This window comes from Pyxicephalus adspersus, chromosome 1 (genome assembly GCF_032062135.1).
Source record: "Pyxicephalus adspersus chromosome 1, UCB_Pads_2.0, whole genome shotgun sequence".
NCBI classification, from domain to species: domain Eukaryota; kingdom Metazoa; phylum Chordata; class Amphibia; order Anura; family Pyxicephalidae; genus Pyxicephalus; species Pyxicephalus adspersus.
This window is the reverse complement of record NC_092858.1, coordinates 127662687-127684191: the sequence shown is the minus strand read 5'-3', so window position 1 is coordinate 127684191 and position 21505 is coordinate 127662687. Positions and strand designations below refer to the sequence as shown.

At 37.2% G+C, this 21505-nt stretch overlaps 1 protein-coding gene across 1 annotated transcript in view; it reads right to left on the bottom strand.

Moving 5' to 3' along the window:
* LOC140341373 (large ribosomal subunit protein uL2) overlaps positions 1-21105 on the bottom strand; it is a 331097-nt gene extending 309992 nt beyond the window's left edge. The window contains exon 1 of the mRNA XM_072427089.1: positions 21095-21105. The gene's annotated coding sequence lies outside the window, so the exon portion shown is untranslated. The remainder of the gene's footprint in view (positions 1-21094) is intronic.
* Between the last annotated feature and the right edge of the window lie 400 nt (positions 21106-21505).

Genomic DNA, 21505 nt, shown 5'->3' with positions numbered 1-21505 from the left:
TCAGGGGAAATCAAATCAATTTTTTTTTTCTTGTTTTCCCTTGTGCGGAAAACCTGGTGCGTCTTATAGTCCGGAGCGTCCTATGGTCCGAAAAATACGGTACTTGCTTGATCATTTACAAAAAAACATTTAAACTGTACAGTGTTTGTGGCAGTGTTGGTTCAAAATACATGAATGTGAACTGATTTACCTTAAGGTTTTATAATTAGCCTGTTTTAAGATTTACATAGTTTTAGCTTTAGCTCTACATGGGTATACCTACGTAATTTTTGGTACCACCAAGACAGGTAGAAGATTGGCCAATCTCTGGCATTTGTGCACCGTCCTCCTACACCTCTGCCACCTCATACTTGTCCTCCTTCTTTTCCAGGGATAGGAATTTGTCGAATTAATTCATGGTATAGAACAGTGACAGAAATAGCTTTTACAACATTTTACCTATATAAAACATCTAATGTACACCTGTAAAACATTCCTTCAAAGTGTAATTTAAATCTGGAATAACATTTTCCATTCAAAACTGTACAAACTGTAAACTGAATAAGGACACAAACTATGTTGCAATAATCACACAATTATGAACATGTTGGTTTGACTAATCACTAATTATTAAAGTCCATGTCAATCTCTAAATGTATTGGGTAATGTTTAAAACCCTATCAATTTATTAATATTAATATTATTACTGTCTATGTTCTATTGCAGATGTTTCCCCTATCTTCCTGTACAGGAGACGCAGCACAGAATAAGATGAATTATCTTTAAAAAAAAACAGTTACAGAAGCAGTTGACCAACCTGATCACAAAGGAAACACAGGTCAGTACTGTTTGGACCAGTGAAGTGGGGGTATGCAAACGAAAGCTTGTCTGGAAAAGTGTAAACAAAAAAGTTATATGGATAGTGCTTAATTTTGTAGTTATTCTCTAAAAAAAAACAAAGTTTTTTTTCAAAAGTCACAATAATTTTCCTCTAACTTACAAATATTATCCACAGCTTGTAACCATCCCTTCAAGGGTTGCTCCCTTGGATCCTTCCAAAAGCATGATATCTGCAATCTGGCTGCATTAAAAAGAAAAGGAACCAGTGAGCATCTATATTTTTTCTTAGGCAGTGAAATGTACCTTCCACAGATTAAACTCCACCAGAAGTCCATTTAATAATTCAATTATATGAAGCACCTTTTCCAGTATCTTTCAATCACTGGACATTGCCACCATATATGTGACATTGTACCCCGACTACCACACCCTCCCCAAATAAGGGAGACTCCTGAGGGGACACCCGATGTACATGTTCTGGACTAAGTACCATCTAGAAAGAATTTTAAAGTTACTCTCTTGAATCCTAGCACTAACGGAAGTCCTATGAACCAAATCTAAAAATATAGTCCTTTTCTGGGGCTCAGACAAAGTATCATTCAATTCAGATTCCAATTTCTCTACATAGGCTGGAAACCCAGGATTTTTAAACTTCAATAATATCTTATAAAGTACCGAAACAGAATGGGAGGGTTTATTCTTTCCTTCAACAATTTTCTCTAATGTAATTGTATATGTAATTGTAAATATTGCCATTGGTAAATTGATTTATAAATTTCCAATGGAACAAGTTGCTCCAAAGGACGAACCATGCCTCCCACTGTTACTTGAAACAATAACAAAGGGGGATCAGAAAGGTGCCCCAAAAAAGAATCCGATTGTTGGCCTTGAAAAAAAATATAAATGACCAGTTATTGGAAGCAGTGGGGAATTTTACAGCCACCCTTGCTGCCTATGTATCAAATCCCAATCCCTAATGCATTAAGGGTAAGGGGGGAAGTATCTGGATCCAAGGCTGTATGTTGCCTGGTAAGCCAAATAATAGTATTCAAATTAGCCAAACAAATATCTGCTCTAATTTAACACACCCCCTAGAGTCATATTTCCAGTTAACAATCCTATTTAATAATACTGCCCTATAATACTGATTAAAGTCTGGAAAACCTAATACTCCGTCGTCTTTAAGATGGCTAATGGTTCTCAGGGAAATCCTAGCCCTTGAAGGGTACCAGATAAATGAAGCAGCCAAATTGTTAAGACACGTACAGAATGACGGGGGAATCTGAATTGGAAGCATCTGGAACAAGAAAAATACCCTAGGAAGGACATTTATTTTTAGTACATTAACCTTCCCAATCCAGGAGAGTCTTAATTGTTTCCAACGCTGTATATCCTTTCTAATTGCATTCAGCAAGGGCACATCATTTGCCACAAATAAATCTGACAAAGATGCTGCTCAGGTAAGTCAGAGATTTTTGACACCATGTGAACAGGAAATTTTTCTTTTCCCTATTCTCCCATTGCTTTGATATATTTCACATTTATGATTTCAGATTTAGCTAAATTAATCCTAAAGTTGGACAAATATCCAAATCCTGAAAATTCTGCTAGTAAATTGGGAAGAGAAGTCTCTGGCTGTTGGACTATAAATAAAATATCATCAGCATATGCTGCCAGTTTATGCTTTCTTTGCCTAATTCTCACTCTATATATATATTCAAATTCAGTCACACTATATTTAAAAAGGGTTCCAATGATATAGCAAAGAGCAACAAGCAAAGGGGGCATCCCTGTCTAGTTCCATTATAAAGTAAGAACGAGGCTGACAATGTACCAATCACACACACTCTTGCTGAAGGGCAGGAGTAGAGGGCCATGATCCAAATGGCCCAAAGTCATAGATAAGTACAGCCAGTCCACCCGATCAAATGCTTTCTCAGCATCAGGATGGGCTGGAACTCCAATAGAATTGTCCCTTGCTTTCCTACCTGGGATAAACCCTGCTTGATCTGAATGTATCCACTGAGGCACTATATTTTGCAGCCGCCTAGATAGAACCTCCAAGATATACCTTTATGTCAACATTAAGCAAAGAAAAAAGGTCTATAACATGAAAAAACAGTAGGGTCCTTTCCTGGCTTAGGCAAAACTGAAATATGGGTCCTAAGGGTGTCCTCACAAATGGCTCTCCTCATTGCTAGCTTATTAACATAATTGCAAAAATCTCCTGATATTGCTTTTAATATTTCAGTGAAAAACGATCTGGTCCCGGGGTCCTTCCAACCTGAGTAGATTTATTCTCCCAATTTAATTCATTTACTGTATTAATATCTTGTTCCTATTCCAGAAGTTTTTCTGGAGGCATGTTAGGTAACTTTGCTCTTTTTAAATATGTATTCATCCTTTCCCTTCTCTGAACCACTGATTCCAGTGATTCTCCCACCTGATACAGCTCCTGGTAAAATTCCTTAAACACAGCTGCCATCTCCTGTGTAAGATGGACCAGTGAGCCAGACTTGTTTTTCATTTTAGATATATATCATGCTGTTTTCTCCTTCTTAAGTGCACTAGCTAAGTATTTACCTTGAATAAAAGGGTAGGTGTGTCTCTTGGATGAAACCAATATCCCCCTGAAATAAATGCAACTCACTTAGTACCTGATCTCTTTTCAATGCAGAATGAAGACCCCTTACATTATACAAAATCACAGTCGCATGGTGCACAGACATATACTTAATCCTAAAAATAAACCGTACAGGCCTCCCTGATTTTTTGAAAACAATATTGCGTCTTTTTTTCTAACATACAAACACAAACCTTCACCACATTTTGCAGCACCACTTCTCAAATACACAATTGACACAAACATTCATATAATATATACACATTGCTCCAAAAACAACAAAACCTGCTGTGCTGAGTAAAGACCTATATAGGCCCTCAGCAGTGGAGCAGGGGAAATCATGGCTGAATATAGCGCCATTTCTCAATTTAAGAACAATACAATGCAAAATTACAATAAAAGAAACCCACATGCCCCCTCTCTATTATAATAAATTTCAACATGATACAACATATTTTTCATGCAACCTATCAATTAATATTTTGCAAAAAATAAGAAGACTTTTAAATATTATAAGTATTCAGTCCCCTTTTGCTTATGCTGCAAGTCCCCCTGGCAGTTGCTGGGGCCTTTTCCTTCTTTATCTTCTGCCAAGGTGTTTGATATGAAACTGACATTCCCATTTCTTCCTCTTCTCTCCATCCAGTAAGTGGGGGCTTAATAATGTTTAGCTCCTTACAAAAAGCTTCTAATTCTTCTAGAAAACACAAAATGGAAGATTTCCCATCTTTCTTCACCATTAAACATGAAGGAAAACCCCAGCAATACTCTATGCCAGCTTGTCTCAGAACTGCCAATAAAGGACGCAAAAATGTGTGTCTATCTAGGGTAACTTTAGCCAGGTCAGGAAAAATAGAAATAACTGTTCCTTTAAAATTTACTGTAGATAAAACCTTGAGCTTTTCTTGAATAGATGCTTTATCAGAAAAGTAAGGCAGGTGACAGATAACATCGAATTAGGTGGAGCAGATGTGAATTAGGTGGAGCAGCCCTTGCTTTGGGAACTCTATGCACTCGGTCAAACCGAAGAGGTGTAGTAGGAGGAAATGTAGTAGGAGGAAAACCCAAAATCTGATTAAAGATACTTCTTTTTGTAGATTCCAGTTGCTCGGGCCCTTTAGAGTCGGGAAGGCCCCTGACTCTTAGGGTATTTCTTCTATTTCTATTTTCAATGTCCTCCATATGATAGGATAACTTGTGATGGATCTTTGCATATTTTTGGTTCACCTCTTGCAAATAGCTTTCTCATGAATATCAACCCTGTTTTTTACTTCCTCCACTCTATTTAGGCTATGTACACAATGAAGTAACCTCCATTTTAAAATACTCTTTCAAATCTCCAAGCAATGTAGATATATCACTTTTAGTGGGAAGCGCCCACACATATTCAGCCAGGTAGTCCTAAACTCCAGTATCATCTCTGTAGGATTCTGGCTGCATCACTCTGCTACAATGTATTGCTCTCTCTAAGGGCTCTGCATTAACCCCCATCTGAGGTTCCCCCCTTCCGCTGTCATGAAGGACTCAATAGGGTAATTACCTGGTGCCCTGGGGATTGCACACTCTTCTCAATGATTGCAGGCATAGCTGCATCATTGAGAAGATGCCCTGCTAGTATCTCTTACTCTGTAACACAATTTCCAGCACAATAATATGATACAGAAAAATCTAACAAATGCATCATAATATTTCTGTTCTGTGTGTTACAAGAGATATCATGTCATTGTAGGATAACCTGTTATATAAAAAAGAAGTTAAATAAACACAAACACTGAATAAATTAATTTAACATTAATTTTTATTTTTTTAACACATTTTTTACATTTTTTTTTATCCGAGATTTTGCTGTTGAATCTCGTTTTTTTTTTAGGTCGAGTCTACCCGAATTCGAACAGCCATAATCGGGTCGAATATAAGGACAACCCGAATTCGAACACCAACACTAGATCCAGAATTTTCGAAAATCTGGCACTCCCTAGGTCCACCTGTAATGATACGGTCTTCCTCTCTGGGCTTTGTAATGCCTAAAACAACATAATATACACCCAAACCAGTAACTTCTCAAAATCTATTGGGCCAGCTAAATGTCTGAACCACAACGGTACTTTAAACACCCTGCATGCCTCATCCCCCCTGATCACTTGCTTTGTCATCCTTAGCCACCATCCAAGATATTCTACTAAAATTCTTCTGCCCCTTTCCTTTCAGGAATTCAATATCTTCGTGGGACTGGTACTCCTTTTTGTATATCAACCTCTGTAACTCCTTGTACTCTTCTGCTGTCAACCTTGGTCCTGCATCAGTTACTTTAACTTTTGACACCGGAACCTGGTCCACGTTTGCTTTCGATTTCACCAAGGTTTCTGGCTCCTTCTCGTTCTTCCATTCCCACTTCACTCCCTGATTCAGACATACTGTTTGTGCCACTTCAATTCTCTGCCTCACTCTGCGGTTCAGAAAACCTGGGCATCTTCTCCTCACTCTTCCCCTCGCCCTTCTCCTCACTTTCCCCTTTTCACCACCTTCACTCCTCTTCCTTACAGGACATGCCATATAAAGATGGTCACTACACTACTACATCTCATGGCTGTGTGCCCAATCACCCTGCAGTCGTAACAAACCTCCAATTTGCAAGCCTACTTACTATGCCCATACTTGCAACAGTTCTTGCAAAAGGGACCCATTCCAGGAAAGAAGCGAGACCCATTGACACTCCCCAGACTAAACCTGGCCGGTGGTCTCAAATCCTCTTTAAATTTTACTGCGAACCTATATTGCCAGTCCAAATACCCAAATGGTACTTAACCTAAAGCTTTCGCTGATACATAATACAGCTTCAGAAAGCTCACAATGTCCTCAACCTGAATGTACGGAGAGAACATTTTTACCTCTAAAATAATTTCTTCGTCCTGGTGCAATAAGATCTTCACTTTTTTTGCTTTGCCATCCTCCTTCTTTTCTGCACATCCAAACAGAAATTTTTTCAGGATTCCTTTTTGTTGTAAACACCACATCATACTCGTTCCCCTTGGGGTACTCATACATAGCCAACATCTCCTTCCGCTGCACTCCACATAGATCTTTCAAAATTTCATCCGCCAAGAAAACCAACTGGTTAGACTTACACAAAAATAACGTGCACCGCATTCCTTATGCGTTCAAATCGAGGCACATACTCCTCTGAGGATCCTTCTTGAATTTTCTCCTTATGCACCTCCATCTCTGTCAGCAAACCTTCACTGTGTACACAGCGAGGGGATTGCTTCCCACACATTCAGAGAGCCCTAACCCCAAGAGTAGCAGGGTGTAAACCCGGGGGAACACACCCAGGCCAATCCAGCTGGTTTCCTACTAGCTAGCACTCCTGACAACACACAAGTTTCCTTGATTTTGCCAGAAGGCTGAGAAGCTAAAAAAACTATATTCTTCAGATAGACATGACTACATCTCCCAGCACTTGGCAAAACCAAAGCACTAAAGAGCTATATCACCATCAGAATAAAAACATACAATTTTTTAGATATACTAAATTATAACAAAACTATCAAAATTTTTTCTTTAAAGAACAAAGAACAAAAGGAAAGGTTCAGGTTACCAACCTAACCTTTCCAGGATACATATAAAACACTTTTTTTTATAGTTTCTTTATTTCCTTCCATAACGAAATACATCAGGGACAATGCCCAGATTTTGTTTGACAGAATCACAGGACGCCCCTTGGCCGCTCCCAAAGCTTCATTTTTTCACATATTCACCCATCTTGGGATACATTTACTGAACCTTATACGGATCTTCCGCATGAGGAAATTCAGATCTTCCAATGCAGGTATTGCCAACCACCTCATTACCCTGCCAACTTTTTCCTTATTAGGCTCTTCTTTTGGGACTTGTTTTCTTTCCCCCAAACACTGAAGGCTGATCACTTTTAAGTTTTCTCTTCATTTGCACCTTCTCCTCTCCTTTTCTCTTTCTTTTCTCAGGTACAACTTTTTGGGGATCAGGCATCCCTTTTTGAGGTTCATGCACAAATTTTTGGGGTTCAGGCTCAATTTTCTGAAGCTTGACCACCATTTCCTCTTCCACTTCTTCTTCTTCCAACTCCTCCTCCTCATACTCCTCCTTCTCCCCTGCAGCCTCTGCCTTAGCTTCCCCTTCTGCAGCATCCTCTTTTTCTCCAGCAGCTTTTCTTCAAACTGGACAAGACATGTACAAGTGAAGTCTTGGCAAAGTACATCTCCCCATTAAAGATGAACTAAACTCAAAGTCCCCCAAAACAAAAAAAAAATCACTTACCTTTAACCCCGCAAAGGAAGTCGATCGGCCTAAAAGTTTTAACCATTGGGTCCCGCGTCGTCCTGGGTGGCACCTACCCCAATAGCAGCTGGCAGGGAACCTAAGGGAACCCTGCAGGGCCGAGGCGGCTGGCACCCTACTCACTAACACTTTTAACTCTGAGCCAAAAGGCAGAGAAGCTAAAAAAAACTTCTTTCTTCCAAAAAGAATTCTTTTATCTTTATCTTTACCCAGTCCCACCATACGTTCTTATCCATGTGGTCTCTTTGTTTTCCTTTCCATTCCTTTTATTTCTTAATAAATTCTTCTTCTATTTCAGGAAACTCCAACAGCCTCACGTTCAGCCTCCATACTCCTGGACCTCTACTGGCCCCTGGTAAGTATAAGCTTTCTCTCAATGTCTTATGGTCAGAAAACATATTTTTTCTCCAACTTTATGTCTTTTATCTGTCTCTTTTCCTACTAACAAAAAATCGATTCTGGATTTGCATTTTCTGGCCGTCCAAGTATAACTTGGTTCTTTCTCATTCTTATTTTTCCAGCCATCTTTTAGGGAAAGGTCTTGTATCATCTCCTCCAATATTTTAGATTACTTATCATGCTGGTCTTTTTTCAAAGTCTCCCTTTCTTCCCCTTTCCTTACGCAATTGAAATCGCCCATTATTATAATCCTCCCTGCTCCAGGGATATATGTTTTGATTTTTTCAAAGAATTCCACTCTTTCTTTCTTCTCCGCGGGTGCATATATGACAAGAATCCACAGGAGGTCATCTCCTACCTCCGCATTAACTATCAATGCTCTACCCGGCTCTATTTCCATAAAGGATTTTACTACGATCTCCGTTCCTTTGATCAAAACTCCTACACCCGTGGCCTTATTCTTATTATCTCCGTCCCTAGAGCTGGGCTAGCCACCTCTTCCACAGGACTCAACTCCGGCTGCCGGACACCCCCTCCTTCATCTCTCACCTCCTCCGCCATCGGTACCGATGACGCCAGCTCCACTTCTTGGTCCACTATTACCACCACTGTCTCGGCCGAGGGTAAGTCTTTTTCTGTCATAATTACTTCCTTTTTCCCCTCCACCGCTTCCTTATAGGTTTTTTTCATGTGTTCTTTCTGCAGACAATCTTTAAATAGGTGTCCGCTCTCCCCACATCCATTGCATCTCTGATCATTCGTGCAATCCGTTGTGTCATGATTTGCATCACCACACTTCCTGCATCTTGATTTTTCTGCCGTACAAGTATCTCTTGTATGATAATACTGCCCACATTTTGTGCAGAAACTTGGCATCCCGTTGTAAAAGAGGACTCCTCTGTCCCTTCCCAACGTAAAAAACTGAGGGAGATGCAACAACTCATTTGTCCCATTTTGATGTCTTAATTTAACCTAGAATTTCAATTTTCCATTCCATATTTTTTCTGAATTAACCATTTTACCCATTGGTTTTACCTCAGCACAATATCTTCTCAAAAAAAGGAAAATATCTTCAACCGGTACAAAGGGATTATGCATATGTACTACAACCATTACATCTTCTTCTTCGCATAACAAACCCAGTTAACCCAGTTAGTTCTTCATTATGCATATTCCTTCTTAAATTGCCAACAAATTTTTTATAATGCCTTGCTTGTATAAATGACAAAAAGACTCTCTTTTCTTGAAATCTTTTAAACAGAAAATTTCATCTCTTTCCACATTCAGGATTTTAAAGCAAATTTCATGCAAGAAAAATTTTAAACGAAATTTTTCCTCTACATCTTCACTTACTGTGATTATTGCCGTATTCTTTACCCTCGGCTCAGAAGAGACAGGGCCAGTAATCCTTGGACCTTTCCAGGCCATCCTTCAAAACTCCAAACACCGTTTTCAGAAGAAAAAATCTCCCACGATGGTCGCTTCTTTTTTTCCCATCCTTCCGGACTCCAGCTGTAGAATGAAGAAATATCAGATCCACCTCCTCCACGACACGATCTGGCCAAAAGGTTGAGAAGCTAAAAAGAAAAAATATATTCTTAAGATCAGATATTAAATTTGTTAAACCATTTTACATATAATATCTTAATTTACACAACTTACTTATAAGTAGTCTTGGTCTACCTGGTAAGTTATGGTTGGAAGGTATATTTGTGACTAAAGATGGTCAATGAGATACAGAAATTTGACATTACCAATTGTATGAACACTTTTTCACATATTGCACTGACCTATTTAACCAATCAAATGTTATACTGATTGGCTTAGGTCACTGCAATTTACATAAGGTTTGCATATGACTTGCAGAGAAGTAAAATGCACTTTTTTATGTAAATTGCACTTTGAAACTGAGCCAATTAAACACTGCAATACTTGCAGTTGAGTTCAAGTAAGTGCACTTTGCATACAATGTGCATATGATTTGCATAAACATTTTCTTCATCTCATTGACCATCTTCATGCTAAAATCACTTTATTAATTTTGTGATAAAAGTCACATACTACCCTCTTATAGGTTGTTTGTAATTATTCCACCCCTTGGTACCCCAGGAGCTAGATTCCCTAAGAAGTCCCATCATTCCCTTCTCTCCCTTGTTATATTCCAACTCCCCTTTTTTATATATTTAAGTCCCATTAGGTAACATTGGGACTCCTTTACTGGTTAGTGGGTGTGTTTGGTACGGTGACCATCAGCTGGCACCCACCCCACTAGATTGGGATTGGTTACTGTCATTTGATGAACCTCCCAACTAAATTTGATACAAGAATCTCTTGCTGGAATCTAAATGTAAGGGTCAACCCGAGGTCCAGCTGGGTTATCAACCCAACCCATCTGTTTGATTATGCATCCATCTTCTGCCGACTCTGGCTTGATGGATTAATTGCCCCTTGAAGGCCCTACTAGTGATCTGTTCTTTCATCTGTTTGTTTGTTTGTGGTTTCTTGGCAAACCCCCTATTGGTATTTACTACCTCTTGTTATTCCTGTAAAGTCCTTGAATTAGAGACCCCTAGGCGGGCCAGAGGCCAGTACAAAGATACAAAAGGTTTTCATGTTTACTTAGATACAGTCTCACTATTAGGATATCTCCAACAGGGTACTATATACACAAATCCCTGAGCACATATACCTAGTCATACATCTATGAATACATCTATATATATATACCCCTTTATACATATACATATCTATTTACATATAAACAATATAAACAATCTTGAGGTGGGTGGGGGGTGTGTGTGTGTGAGCACTAGGAAACGCATAAAGACATTTCATCCAAACTTGCTAGACATATTGCTGAGCCTCATGTGAGTGCTGATCTTTGTACAGCGCTGTGGTATATTTCAGAGGTATATTTGCATCTATGTATGTTTGTATGTATTGCTCAGCACAGTTTGCCTTTTGCTTATATTTTTACATACTTCTTTTGGACTATAATATAGGATTGCAATAAATAAATACCCGTCTTTATATATATATATAAAGACTGATAAACAATATTATGTCTAATGTTGGTGTTGATGGGTCACTTACTTGGGTATAGTATGCAGTATAGATTTAAGAAATATAACAAGGCTGAAATCAAATAAGGAAAAAATTAATATTACAGCCACGGAGGTGTCCAAAGATTGATAGAAAATGGGATATAGATTTTACCTACATGAGAGAAGGCTAATCGAGGTTAGATTTTTGGATAGTGTACTTTTTTGGGACCCGGAGCTTATTTATCGTTGTCCTTATTACAGGAGAAAGAGAGAGAAAAAGAGAGAAAAGTTAAGTAATGTATATAGGGTAAAAAAATAAATGAATAAGGTAGGGGTAATAACTTACATAGTAAGAAGCTAGGTTATATTGCAGGGTATAGTATTTGCTAGGGACCTACCACCCTCCAAGACAAAGTCATAAATTCACTTTACTGTTAAGGGATTTAATTTGGTGGATGTTTGGAGGGAATTTAACCCTGGAGGCAGAGACTATACGTATTATTTAGCTCCTCACAAACAATATTCAAGAATAGATCATGTTTTGGTTGTGGCTGCTCTACTTCCTTGGATTGTTAAAATTTTGGCAACTACATGGTCAGACCATGATCCGATAATAGTTAAATTGGGAAGGTGGGGAGGAAGACCATCAGGGTTTAGATGGATGAATGAGAGTGTTTTGACTAATAGTGCAGTTATTAAGGAGATTGAGCAGGTGACTGACAAAATGTCACCTAGTTCAATTAAGTTTCCACACAAGTAAAGAAGGAGGGGATGCAAGAAAGTGATAATAAAATAAAACAATATAAGGATCTTTTAGGGAGGCATAAAAGAAATTCCCAACTAAGATTAGGATCACAAATAGAAACTTTACAAACCAAGATAAGGTTCATCAATGTACCACAGCTGTCAACTGAGCACAGGGACTTATTGTTTCCAAATATATATTATAAAAAAATCAAAGATAAATTAGCTTAACACTTTCCGCTATAAAATAATATTGCCCTAACTATAACCCCAACTTTTTGATTAACTGTGACTTTAAGATTTTGACTAAAATACTCTAAACGCATTTAAAAAATGTGAGGTGTTTAGCTTCTTTGGTTACCCGTATTGGGTCTTTTACCCCTCCCCTCGTTTTGATGTTATGCAAAAAATTTAACTGTACCCATAAAGAAAACAGAAAAAGGAAGGCGTGGCAGAGTGAAATGTTGTTCATCACAGTGCACTGATTACATGGTTCTGTGCTTCTGTATTTTGATATCTTTTAATATTCTTTCAACTTATACTTTAATGTAACTGTATGCACCTTATTGATATTGTTGTAAGGTTTACTGTAGTTTTCAATTTGTCAAAAAATATATTTAAAAAAAGAAAATGCTAATGACATTGTACAATCAACCAGTGGCCCAGGTCTCAAAAAATAGATATTTATTTAAAAAAAAAATGTCCTATACAGGAAGGCAATAGGCAGGAATGCCTATTATCACTGTTGTTTTTTGCAATTGCAATCAAACCTTTGGCACTACATCTTAGAAATAATCTAAATATACATTATATTTTATGTGATTCAGAGGGAACATAAGTGTGTCCTTGTTGCAGATTATATCCTCAGGCCTAGTATTCAACTTTTAATATCCTTTTTAAAATTATTTAAAGTATTGAATATCTTCGCCTCTTTATCTGGTTTGAAGGTAGGCAGTTCAAAGTTAGTGGCCCTGAAAATCAATTGAAACCAGAAACAGCGCAGACAATTAGACTTTGGAATTTGAATAAGGGGAAAATTTATAAAAATATTTATGTATTCAGCTTACCCAAAAAATCAAGAATTATATCATGCAAATTATACCCACCAAGGGGAAAGCCCCAATGAGCTGAAATTGAAGCACTGTCCTGTTCCTCCGTGGCAATCGTGACTTTATTATGGATTCCAAAAAGTGTTAGACCCAAAATTGGTTGCCCATTGTTGTTATATGGTCTATCAGTATGGAAAAGATTTAGGAATAATCCAATATATATAAATGTATATATTGTTCTGCCTAGTCTACTCTTGTGGCAAAATCTGGAATTTTTAACAGGGACGGAATTATCAGGATTTAAATGGTGGATAAACAAAGGATATTTGAGAATTGGGGATGAGGAACAACTCATTTATTAGTTGGAGACAGTTAATTAGGTATGCCCATTTAATTAGGTATGTCCATTATCAGAATAATATTGATATATACTAAAAAATCATTTATTCAAGCTAAAGTGGCATGAACCCACCTCCCTATGGGTTGATCCATTGCAAGTTTAGAAAGGGAGCTAAAGGACAGATACTTATAGTGTTTTTGGAAACCTCCACTCCAACATCTAAACTTCCATACAGGCAAGCATGGGAAAAGTTATGGAGAAGGCATAGGAATAGGATGGTTGGTGTCATGTGGTGATTTATTATAGATCACTCTTAAAATGTCACTGATTGAACAAAATTGTAAAACAGTATTAGGATGGTATTTGGTACTGGTCAGAATAAATAAATGTCAAAGTAATATCTCCCCATTATGTTTTAGGAATTGTGGGCAAGTAGGAACCATGGTACATACTTGGTGGATGTCCTGTGATACACATGTTCTGGCTGGAAGTTTTTTTTAACTAATTGGGGAGGTTGTTAAGACTAATTTAACATTTTGTTCTGAACTGCTTTATTTAATTGTGCTAATGTAACCCTGCCCAAACAGCTACAAATTTGAATAAATACATGTTGTTGGTGGCACATACAGTTATTGACAAAACTTGGAACACCAATAAAGTTAAAATGATTGATCTGAGGAGAAAATTTGATTGCCAATGATAGACTTCAAATGTTTGATAATGTGTGGGATCTATGGCAGTTGTATAAATGTATGTAATTAGTTTTATTATATTGAGAGGCAAAGAATGTGTAATTTTTTTTTCTGTTTTCCACCTTAGTGTAGATGGAATGTATCATTTGAAATGTGTACTTCTTAAAAATAATAAAAATTTCGGAATAGAAATATTATTGATCCTCACATTTTTTTGCTTAAAATAAAAACAATTACTCCCTGTTTTGTGGAGATGAGTAGTGTTGTGAAAGTAGTTTAGTAGACCACTTAATACAACTTTTTTTTAGAAAAAATACAATCAATTCAAGTTGTTTTCAACTTATCAAGTTTCTCCCATTACTTTATGCAAAAGAAAACAGGAATTATATTCAATCCCTGGGAACAAAAATTGGTTACTTTTTTTACCAGGAGTCAGAAGACTTGCTTTGAGTTATTGATGATGGATAGGTGGTACATATTTTCCCCTATTTTCCATATTGTATTTGATTTTTTCTGTATAATTTTCAAACCTCTGTACATTTGAGCTAACAGGATTCTGCTGTGTAGTTCAAAGAAGGTTTTATACTTCACAACTTTGCCTCAGTCCTTGCATTGACCAAATTTGCCAAAGATTGTGTGTGCCAGCAGAAGTAATTATATAAAAGACAGAGAAAGATAGAGTTTTCGGCACAAATATAGAAAATATTGTAGTACAAGTTTACATACAAAATTATCAAAGAATTTTATCCTTTTTACCCATAAGTCATAATATTCTCTTATGATCTATACAGGATTTGATCAATTTTCACATAAAGTTACAAAAAACAATTTCAACCTTTTCTCTGTATGTCACAATAATTTCTTGCAATACATACAAAGTTTTGTTCAGGCCTGCTGTGGCCCCATACAGGTTTCAGCTAATATTGATCAAATATACATCACCATAGAATGGTTAAGTAGATATGAACCCATTCATATCAACCGTAGTACCCTATGCGTTTCGCCATAGTGGGCTTCCTCAGGGGTAGTGATAGGTCAATAAAATATATCACAAATGTATACATATGGGATTCAGGTGATCTAAATTTACAGGGTGCCCCCGTCCCTGTAAGTTGGGTGAGAGGAGGGGCGCCCTCTATTTGTGTTGAATGGAAGAGTTAATACAGAGATTTAGAGATGAATGAAGGAGCAGATATGATAATTAAGATAGACAGTATCTCATATAGGATCAAGTGAATCATGGTTAGAAATGACAGGAAAGAGACAAAACTGTTTCTTGCACTTAAATATACATTCTGGATTATAAATACATTCTGTTAATTAATTGCTAGAAATACTAAACATACTAATTTGACTTTAAATTAATATTGATTACTGATTAATACTATAGAAAAGGTTTAAAGCTAAATACATTGTTTAAGCATGGATAATGGTTGGCTTTTATTAAAAAGAACCACTTTGTTTCTGCCTGTAATAATTTTTTTATCAGTCTCCCCCTCTAGGACTCAAGGTTACTTTTTCCAACACTGCAAATGAAATACTATGTAGGTAAGAGTTATGCATTGTTCCTACGTGGTAGCTTATTGGAGTGACCATTTTACCATTTTACCGTGTATATATTTTCATAGATTAGTTTTCTCAGGGGTTTTTTTGTTTTACCCACATAAAATCTTTTACATGAGCACAAAATAATGTATATAATGCCTATTGATTGGCAAATAACATGGTGATTAATCTTATGTGTAGTACCATTTAGTAGGGAAAGTGCTAGATTTTCATGGATCTATTCACACTGGCTTTAGTGGCCACATTTGAATGTGCCCCAAGGTTTAGATTGATCTAGTTTTCGTGAATGTAGGTTGTAGTGGCTTTGGACTAGAGGTGAAAAGCGCCCACTATGCCCACTGAATGGGTTCATATCTTCTTAACCATTCTATGGTGATGTATATTTGTTCAATATTAGCTGAAACCTGTATAGTGCCACAGCAGGCCTGAACAAAACATTGTATGTATTGCAAAAAACTATTGCGACATACAGAGAAAAGGTTGTAATTGTTTTTTGTAACTTTATGTGAAAATTGATCAAATCCTGTATAGATCATAAGAGAATATTATGACTTATGGGTAAAAAGGAAATAATTCTTTCATAATTTTGTATGTAAACTTGTACTACAAATTATATTTTCTATATTTGTGCCGAAAACTCGATCTTTCTCTGGCATTTATTTAATTACCTTTATATAAACCAGAGTTAGGCACAATCAAAATATATAGATATCCACCACACACTACTCGAATGATATAAAAAATGCCAGCAGAAGTAATCTTTAGGACAAGAGCTTTTACTTTTACTAACACTACTTTAAGGGAGAACTTGATTAACATAGTTAAAGACTGCTTGGCAATTATTGAGAATATTAGTATTTTGGTGAAGAGGTGTAGATGCATCTTTAGTGTAATGCCCAGTCACCTTGGTTTTCAGTGTAATACCTTCCAAAGTTGGTGGTCAGAGGGGAAGTGCCTCATTATGCTGGTGGCCAGTAAGGTGCCTAAACAACCTTGGTGATCAATGTAATATGTTATGATGTTGGTGGTCAGTAGTATAATACCCACTTATTGATTAGACATAATAAACATACTTAATCATATGTTTGTAATTAATAGTTGTAGAAGTGCTAACTTGGGAAGATGATCAGAGGGGAAGTATCTCCTTATGTAGGTGGCCACTAAGGCGACCAAATGACCTAGGTGATCAATGTAATGCCCTATATTGTGGGTGGTCAGAGGTACTGCACCCTCTTACATTGGTGGTCAGTAGTGCAATACCCACTTACATTATCGATTAGCATGCCTAATAAATATACATATTGGTATGTTTGTAGTTTATAGTTAGGTGTCTCCTTATGTTAGTAGTCAGGGCAAACTACACCTCTTACAGTGATGTTCAGAGGTTTAATGTTCTTGCTTAGTTGGTTAATAGTAAGGTGCCCCTTCATGTTGTTGGCAACTAGTAGATTGCCTCCTATGATTGTAGATCAGTGGTGAAGTTTTTCTTTACATTTGTGGTCAATGCTGCAGTGCCCCCAGACAGTGGTTGGTGATAAAGTAACTGCTTTCATTTGTGGGTAATTTTAGTTGCCCAGAGATCCAACTTTGGTGATCCCAATTACCCCCCATACCTCTGTCTCTGCTTTGCTGAATTATGCTAGCTACTGAAAAAAGTAGCCGCTCTTGTATGGAAGGCCACTGGGCTAAGCAATGCTTGAAGGTTATGTGGCAGTAGACCTGGGATATGTTTAATGCGTCTGGGTATAGTGGTTGATTAACAAATGTTTTAAGGGCTTGTGACATTATTAGCACCAATAAAAGCATTGTTAATAATAATAATAATAATAATAATAATAAAAATTAATATAATACTGTGGCATTTTCTTCATCAACATTTGCCAAAGCTGTATTTTAGAAGAGAATATATATATATATATATATTTATATATATATATATATATTTATATATATATATATATATATTTATATTTAAAAATGGATTACTTTTATTTTAAAACACCCGCAGTAAATAACGAGATATTGTATTTGTGACTAAATTAAATTACATCCACATTGTTCTTCGTTTGTCTACCTTCCCCATCAACATCATTTGTTGAAGACTTTACATGTACTCTATCTCTACATTGTCTCTAAAAACTAAGCTCTTTTTATTGCAGGCACACACACAGCATTAATCAACACTTGCTGAGTATATTGATGTCTGTTTTTGATAGCCATATTGTCTGCTTGCAATCTTAAATCACCCATTCTGTCGACATTTTCTTTCCAAAGCTATAAAGAAAGAACATTACCAATTCCTTGTTCATTTTATACTATCAGCGTGTTACAGAATTGCAGAATTTCTCTGCATCAACAAATACATGCATTTATTAGGAATGTAAATTATGGCTTATTTTACATTTTATTAAGTAGTTAGGTTCTGAATATGTCCAGAGCTCACAGTATACACTTGAGTGAAAACGTTTTCAGTTTGCTGATTTTATTTAGGACATGGTATCAGTGTTGGGCGACCATTATCTGTTCATAAAGCCTAAGCTACATGGACTATTATTACTCAGTTAAAGTGGATTGCAGAATTTGCTAGGTGTACTTGGGTGCAACTTGATGCGTGTATTCTAGTTCTAGTCCTATAGGATGTGAAGTGTGTGCAAAATCAGCTTGGCCACAAAAAGATTGCTTCTCCAGAATTGGGCTTCACAGGCCCCACCCATAAATCAGAAATGTATATACTAATTAGTTGTAATGTGTTTATGTTTGATGGTATATGAATGTGATGCTTTCTCTCTGCAAGTTCCTTTATTTACAATATTTCTTTAAAAACAATCTAAAGAGAAAATAATCGTAAGTGGTATAATAACAGAGGATTACACCTGTTCTGTTCATTTGTTAGCACATTGGGGTATACTTTGCATTTTGTAAGCAAATCTTGCTTCTTTAGGGGTAAAGACATAAAAACAATAATGATGTAATGGAGGCTGCAGGAATTAATAAAACAATTAGATATTGAAAAGAGGAAAGACAGATTTAGCTCCTAGGAAGTAATGAAGTTCCCCAGTAAGGGGATAGACAAAAGGTAATTAAGCCTACTTGATAAAGATACTTGTGAAAAAACAGGAGAGACCATATAAATACAGCCACAAGTACAACAGCCTGCTTCATAAACAAATACTTTTTGACATAAAGAACACATTAAAAATATATATTTATATTTTTCATTTATTTATTATTGCTGCATATGTGGATCACTGTAAGATGCCTGAAATCCCTGTATACCACTGGCTACCAGGAATAAAAAACACTAATCAAGTAATTCCAGCTTGGCTAATAAGGATGATGAAAGACAAGTTGCTGTGGAGTGGGCAAATCATTTTAATGTATATGACGCTATTGTTGGGTAAAACAAAATGTGCAGTTAATGCTTAACACTTTTTTAACATATTATCCAATCATACAGTGACTTGATCACATGAAAACCATTGTCTACAATTTTACTGCTGTTTTTTCCACACTAAAAATGGGCCTCTCATCACAATAAAAAAAAAGTTCTTCGCAGTCACTATGTGCCTGATATATTAAAGCTCCCCAAGGTTGGAGAGGATACACTTTTATCAGTGAAGCTGGGTGATCCGGCAAACCTGAAATGGATCTGGTCCTGGCTAGCAAATAGCAAATTACTTTGAAGAAATCTATTCCAGGTTTGCCGAATCACCCAGGCTTCATTGATGAAAGTGTAGCCTCTCCAACCTAAAGTAATGGATTTTTGATTTTGCTAACAAATCATTGGATCTGATCAAAGCTCTGTACAAAAAAGAAATGGTACAGAGAGGAAGTAGTACAGGTTCAGTTATGTGGGAAAATGTCAGCTTAAGCTAATGAGCTCTGTAAACAAGATGTTGTTTTCTGAGAACCAACTCAAGAATGCCGGGAATAGAGAGGGTGACATTCCACTATCCCTAACTTTCTATCCAGAGTTAAAATGATAAAAAAATCCAACAGGCATCCTCATTGATGCTGGGAGCTGCATTGAGGTGATTAAGCACCATTCTGCAAGATTATCTTATAAGTTCAGGGCAGACCATGGTGATGTCCCCTGAAGAACTGGCCTCATGACTCCCCGCACTAACAGGATGGCCTCTGGGCTGAATGACATCCAGAGCATCTAGTTTGTGGAAATGATTTACCGTATTTTTCGGACCATAAGACGCACTTTTTTTCCCCCTAAAGTGGGGGGAAAATCAGGGTGCGTCTTATGTCGGCGCCGCCTTCATGGGCGGGCACAAGTGCCGCACGCTGGATCTCAGGGGAAATCAAATGAATTTTTTTTTCTTGTTTTCCCGTGCGGAAAACCTGGTGCGTCTTATAGTCCGGAGCGTCTAATGGTCCGAAAAATACGGTACTATGGAGAACACAACAGGGGAGAAAGTGGTTGTAGCATTATTTTTTTTTTAAAGTTAAAAGCTTTGTCATTAAAAAATACATTACAGAGATCTTTACATCAACCAAAGAAAGTAAGAAATAAGGAGGAAAGAAACAAGTAGGTTTCTAAAGATGCACAGACCTGCCAGGTACCATGAGGTTCAATTTCATACTCCATTTCTTTGTTTAAGCTTCACCTGGCCTGAAGTAAGGGACAGAAAGAAAAACCTAACACAAAAATGTAACTTTTTCCCACTCAATACATATGCAAAACAAACAAAAAAATTGCCCCGCCCTTGGGATAAGCTAACAATAGAGACATGACTGCAGATGAGCCAGCAGAATTTCAAAACTACTAACACAAACAGGCATGGAACCACATTTAGCAGGCCAGAGAGATTGTTTTTTTCATTCTTCAGATATACATGACATTATCTCTCCTAGCACTCAGCCTAAGCCAAAGTACCAGAGGACATTATATCATCATCAGAATAAAGTCATAAGTAAAACATAATAAGACATTACATAACAAAAAAAAGGGTTCAAATCACTAACTAAACTTTTCCAGGGTGCATGCACTTTTTTTACCAACTTCTTTATGTGTTTTCAAAATATAAAACATGATGAACAAAGACAAAATTACCTTTTTTACTCAGGCTCACATATTTTAGCCATTTCAACGATCCCCCGTGTCATACTCAGTCTATTTACAATGACCGCAGGACAACCTCTCGCAGCTCTTATAATCTTGCCTTTCCACATGTTGATCCAATCTGGACTGCACTTGCTGAATCTCATGCGGATCTTCCGCCTGAGAAATTCCACATCCACTGAGGTAGGTCACATGTCCCTACTCATGAGTCTCTCAAGTTTTTCCTCCTCGGACTCGACTTTAGGAACAGGATTTCCAGACCCACAAGGTTGGTCACTCCTCATTTTCCTTCTTATTTGTACCTTCTCATCCTCTTTTTCTTTACTTTCCTCAGGCACCACTTTATGGGGTTCAGGCACACATTTTTTGGGTTCCAGGTACACTTTTTTTAGGATCATGCACAGCTTTTGGTGGTTCTTGTATACTTTTCTGGGGCCCAGGCTGACTTTTCTAGGGTTCCACCACCATTTCTTCCTCCACCTCCTCATCCTCACCAGCCTTTGCCTCTTCCTTGGCCTCCCCTTTAGCATCATCCTTCTTTTCTTCAGGCATTGTCTCATTCGCATGGAAGGGACAGAACATGTACAGATGGTCACCACCACCACACAGGTTACATTTCTTGGATTCTGTACATGCCACAGATGCATGATCCAGAGATCCACTTGCAGGAGATCGTCAATAAAGCGAACCAAGAACCTCCGCTTACTGGTCCAAATTCCACACTCATTATTTATTTTTCCCAAAATTCGTTCTTTATTGCAGGATCTTCTCAGGAAAAACACAATTTCACTAACAGGCACGAACAGGGAAAACATCTTCACAACGAGTACTGTATCATTAGAAA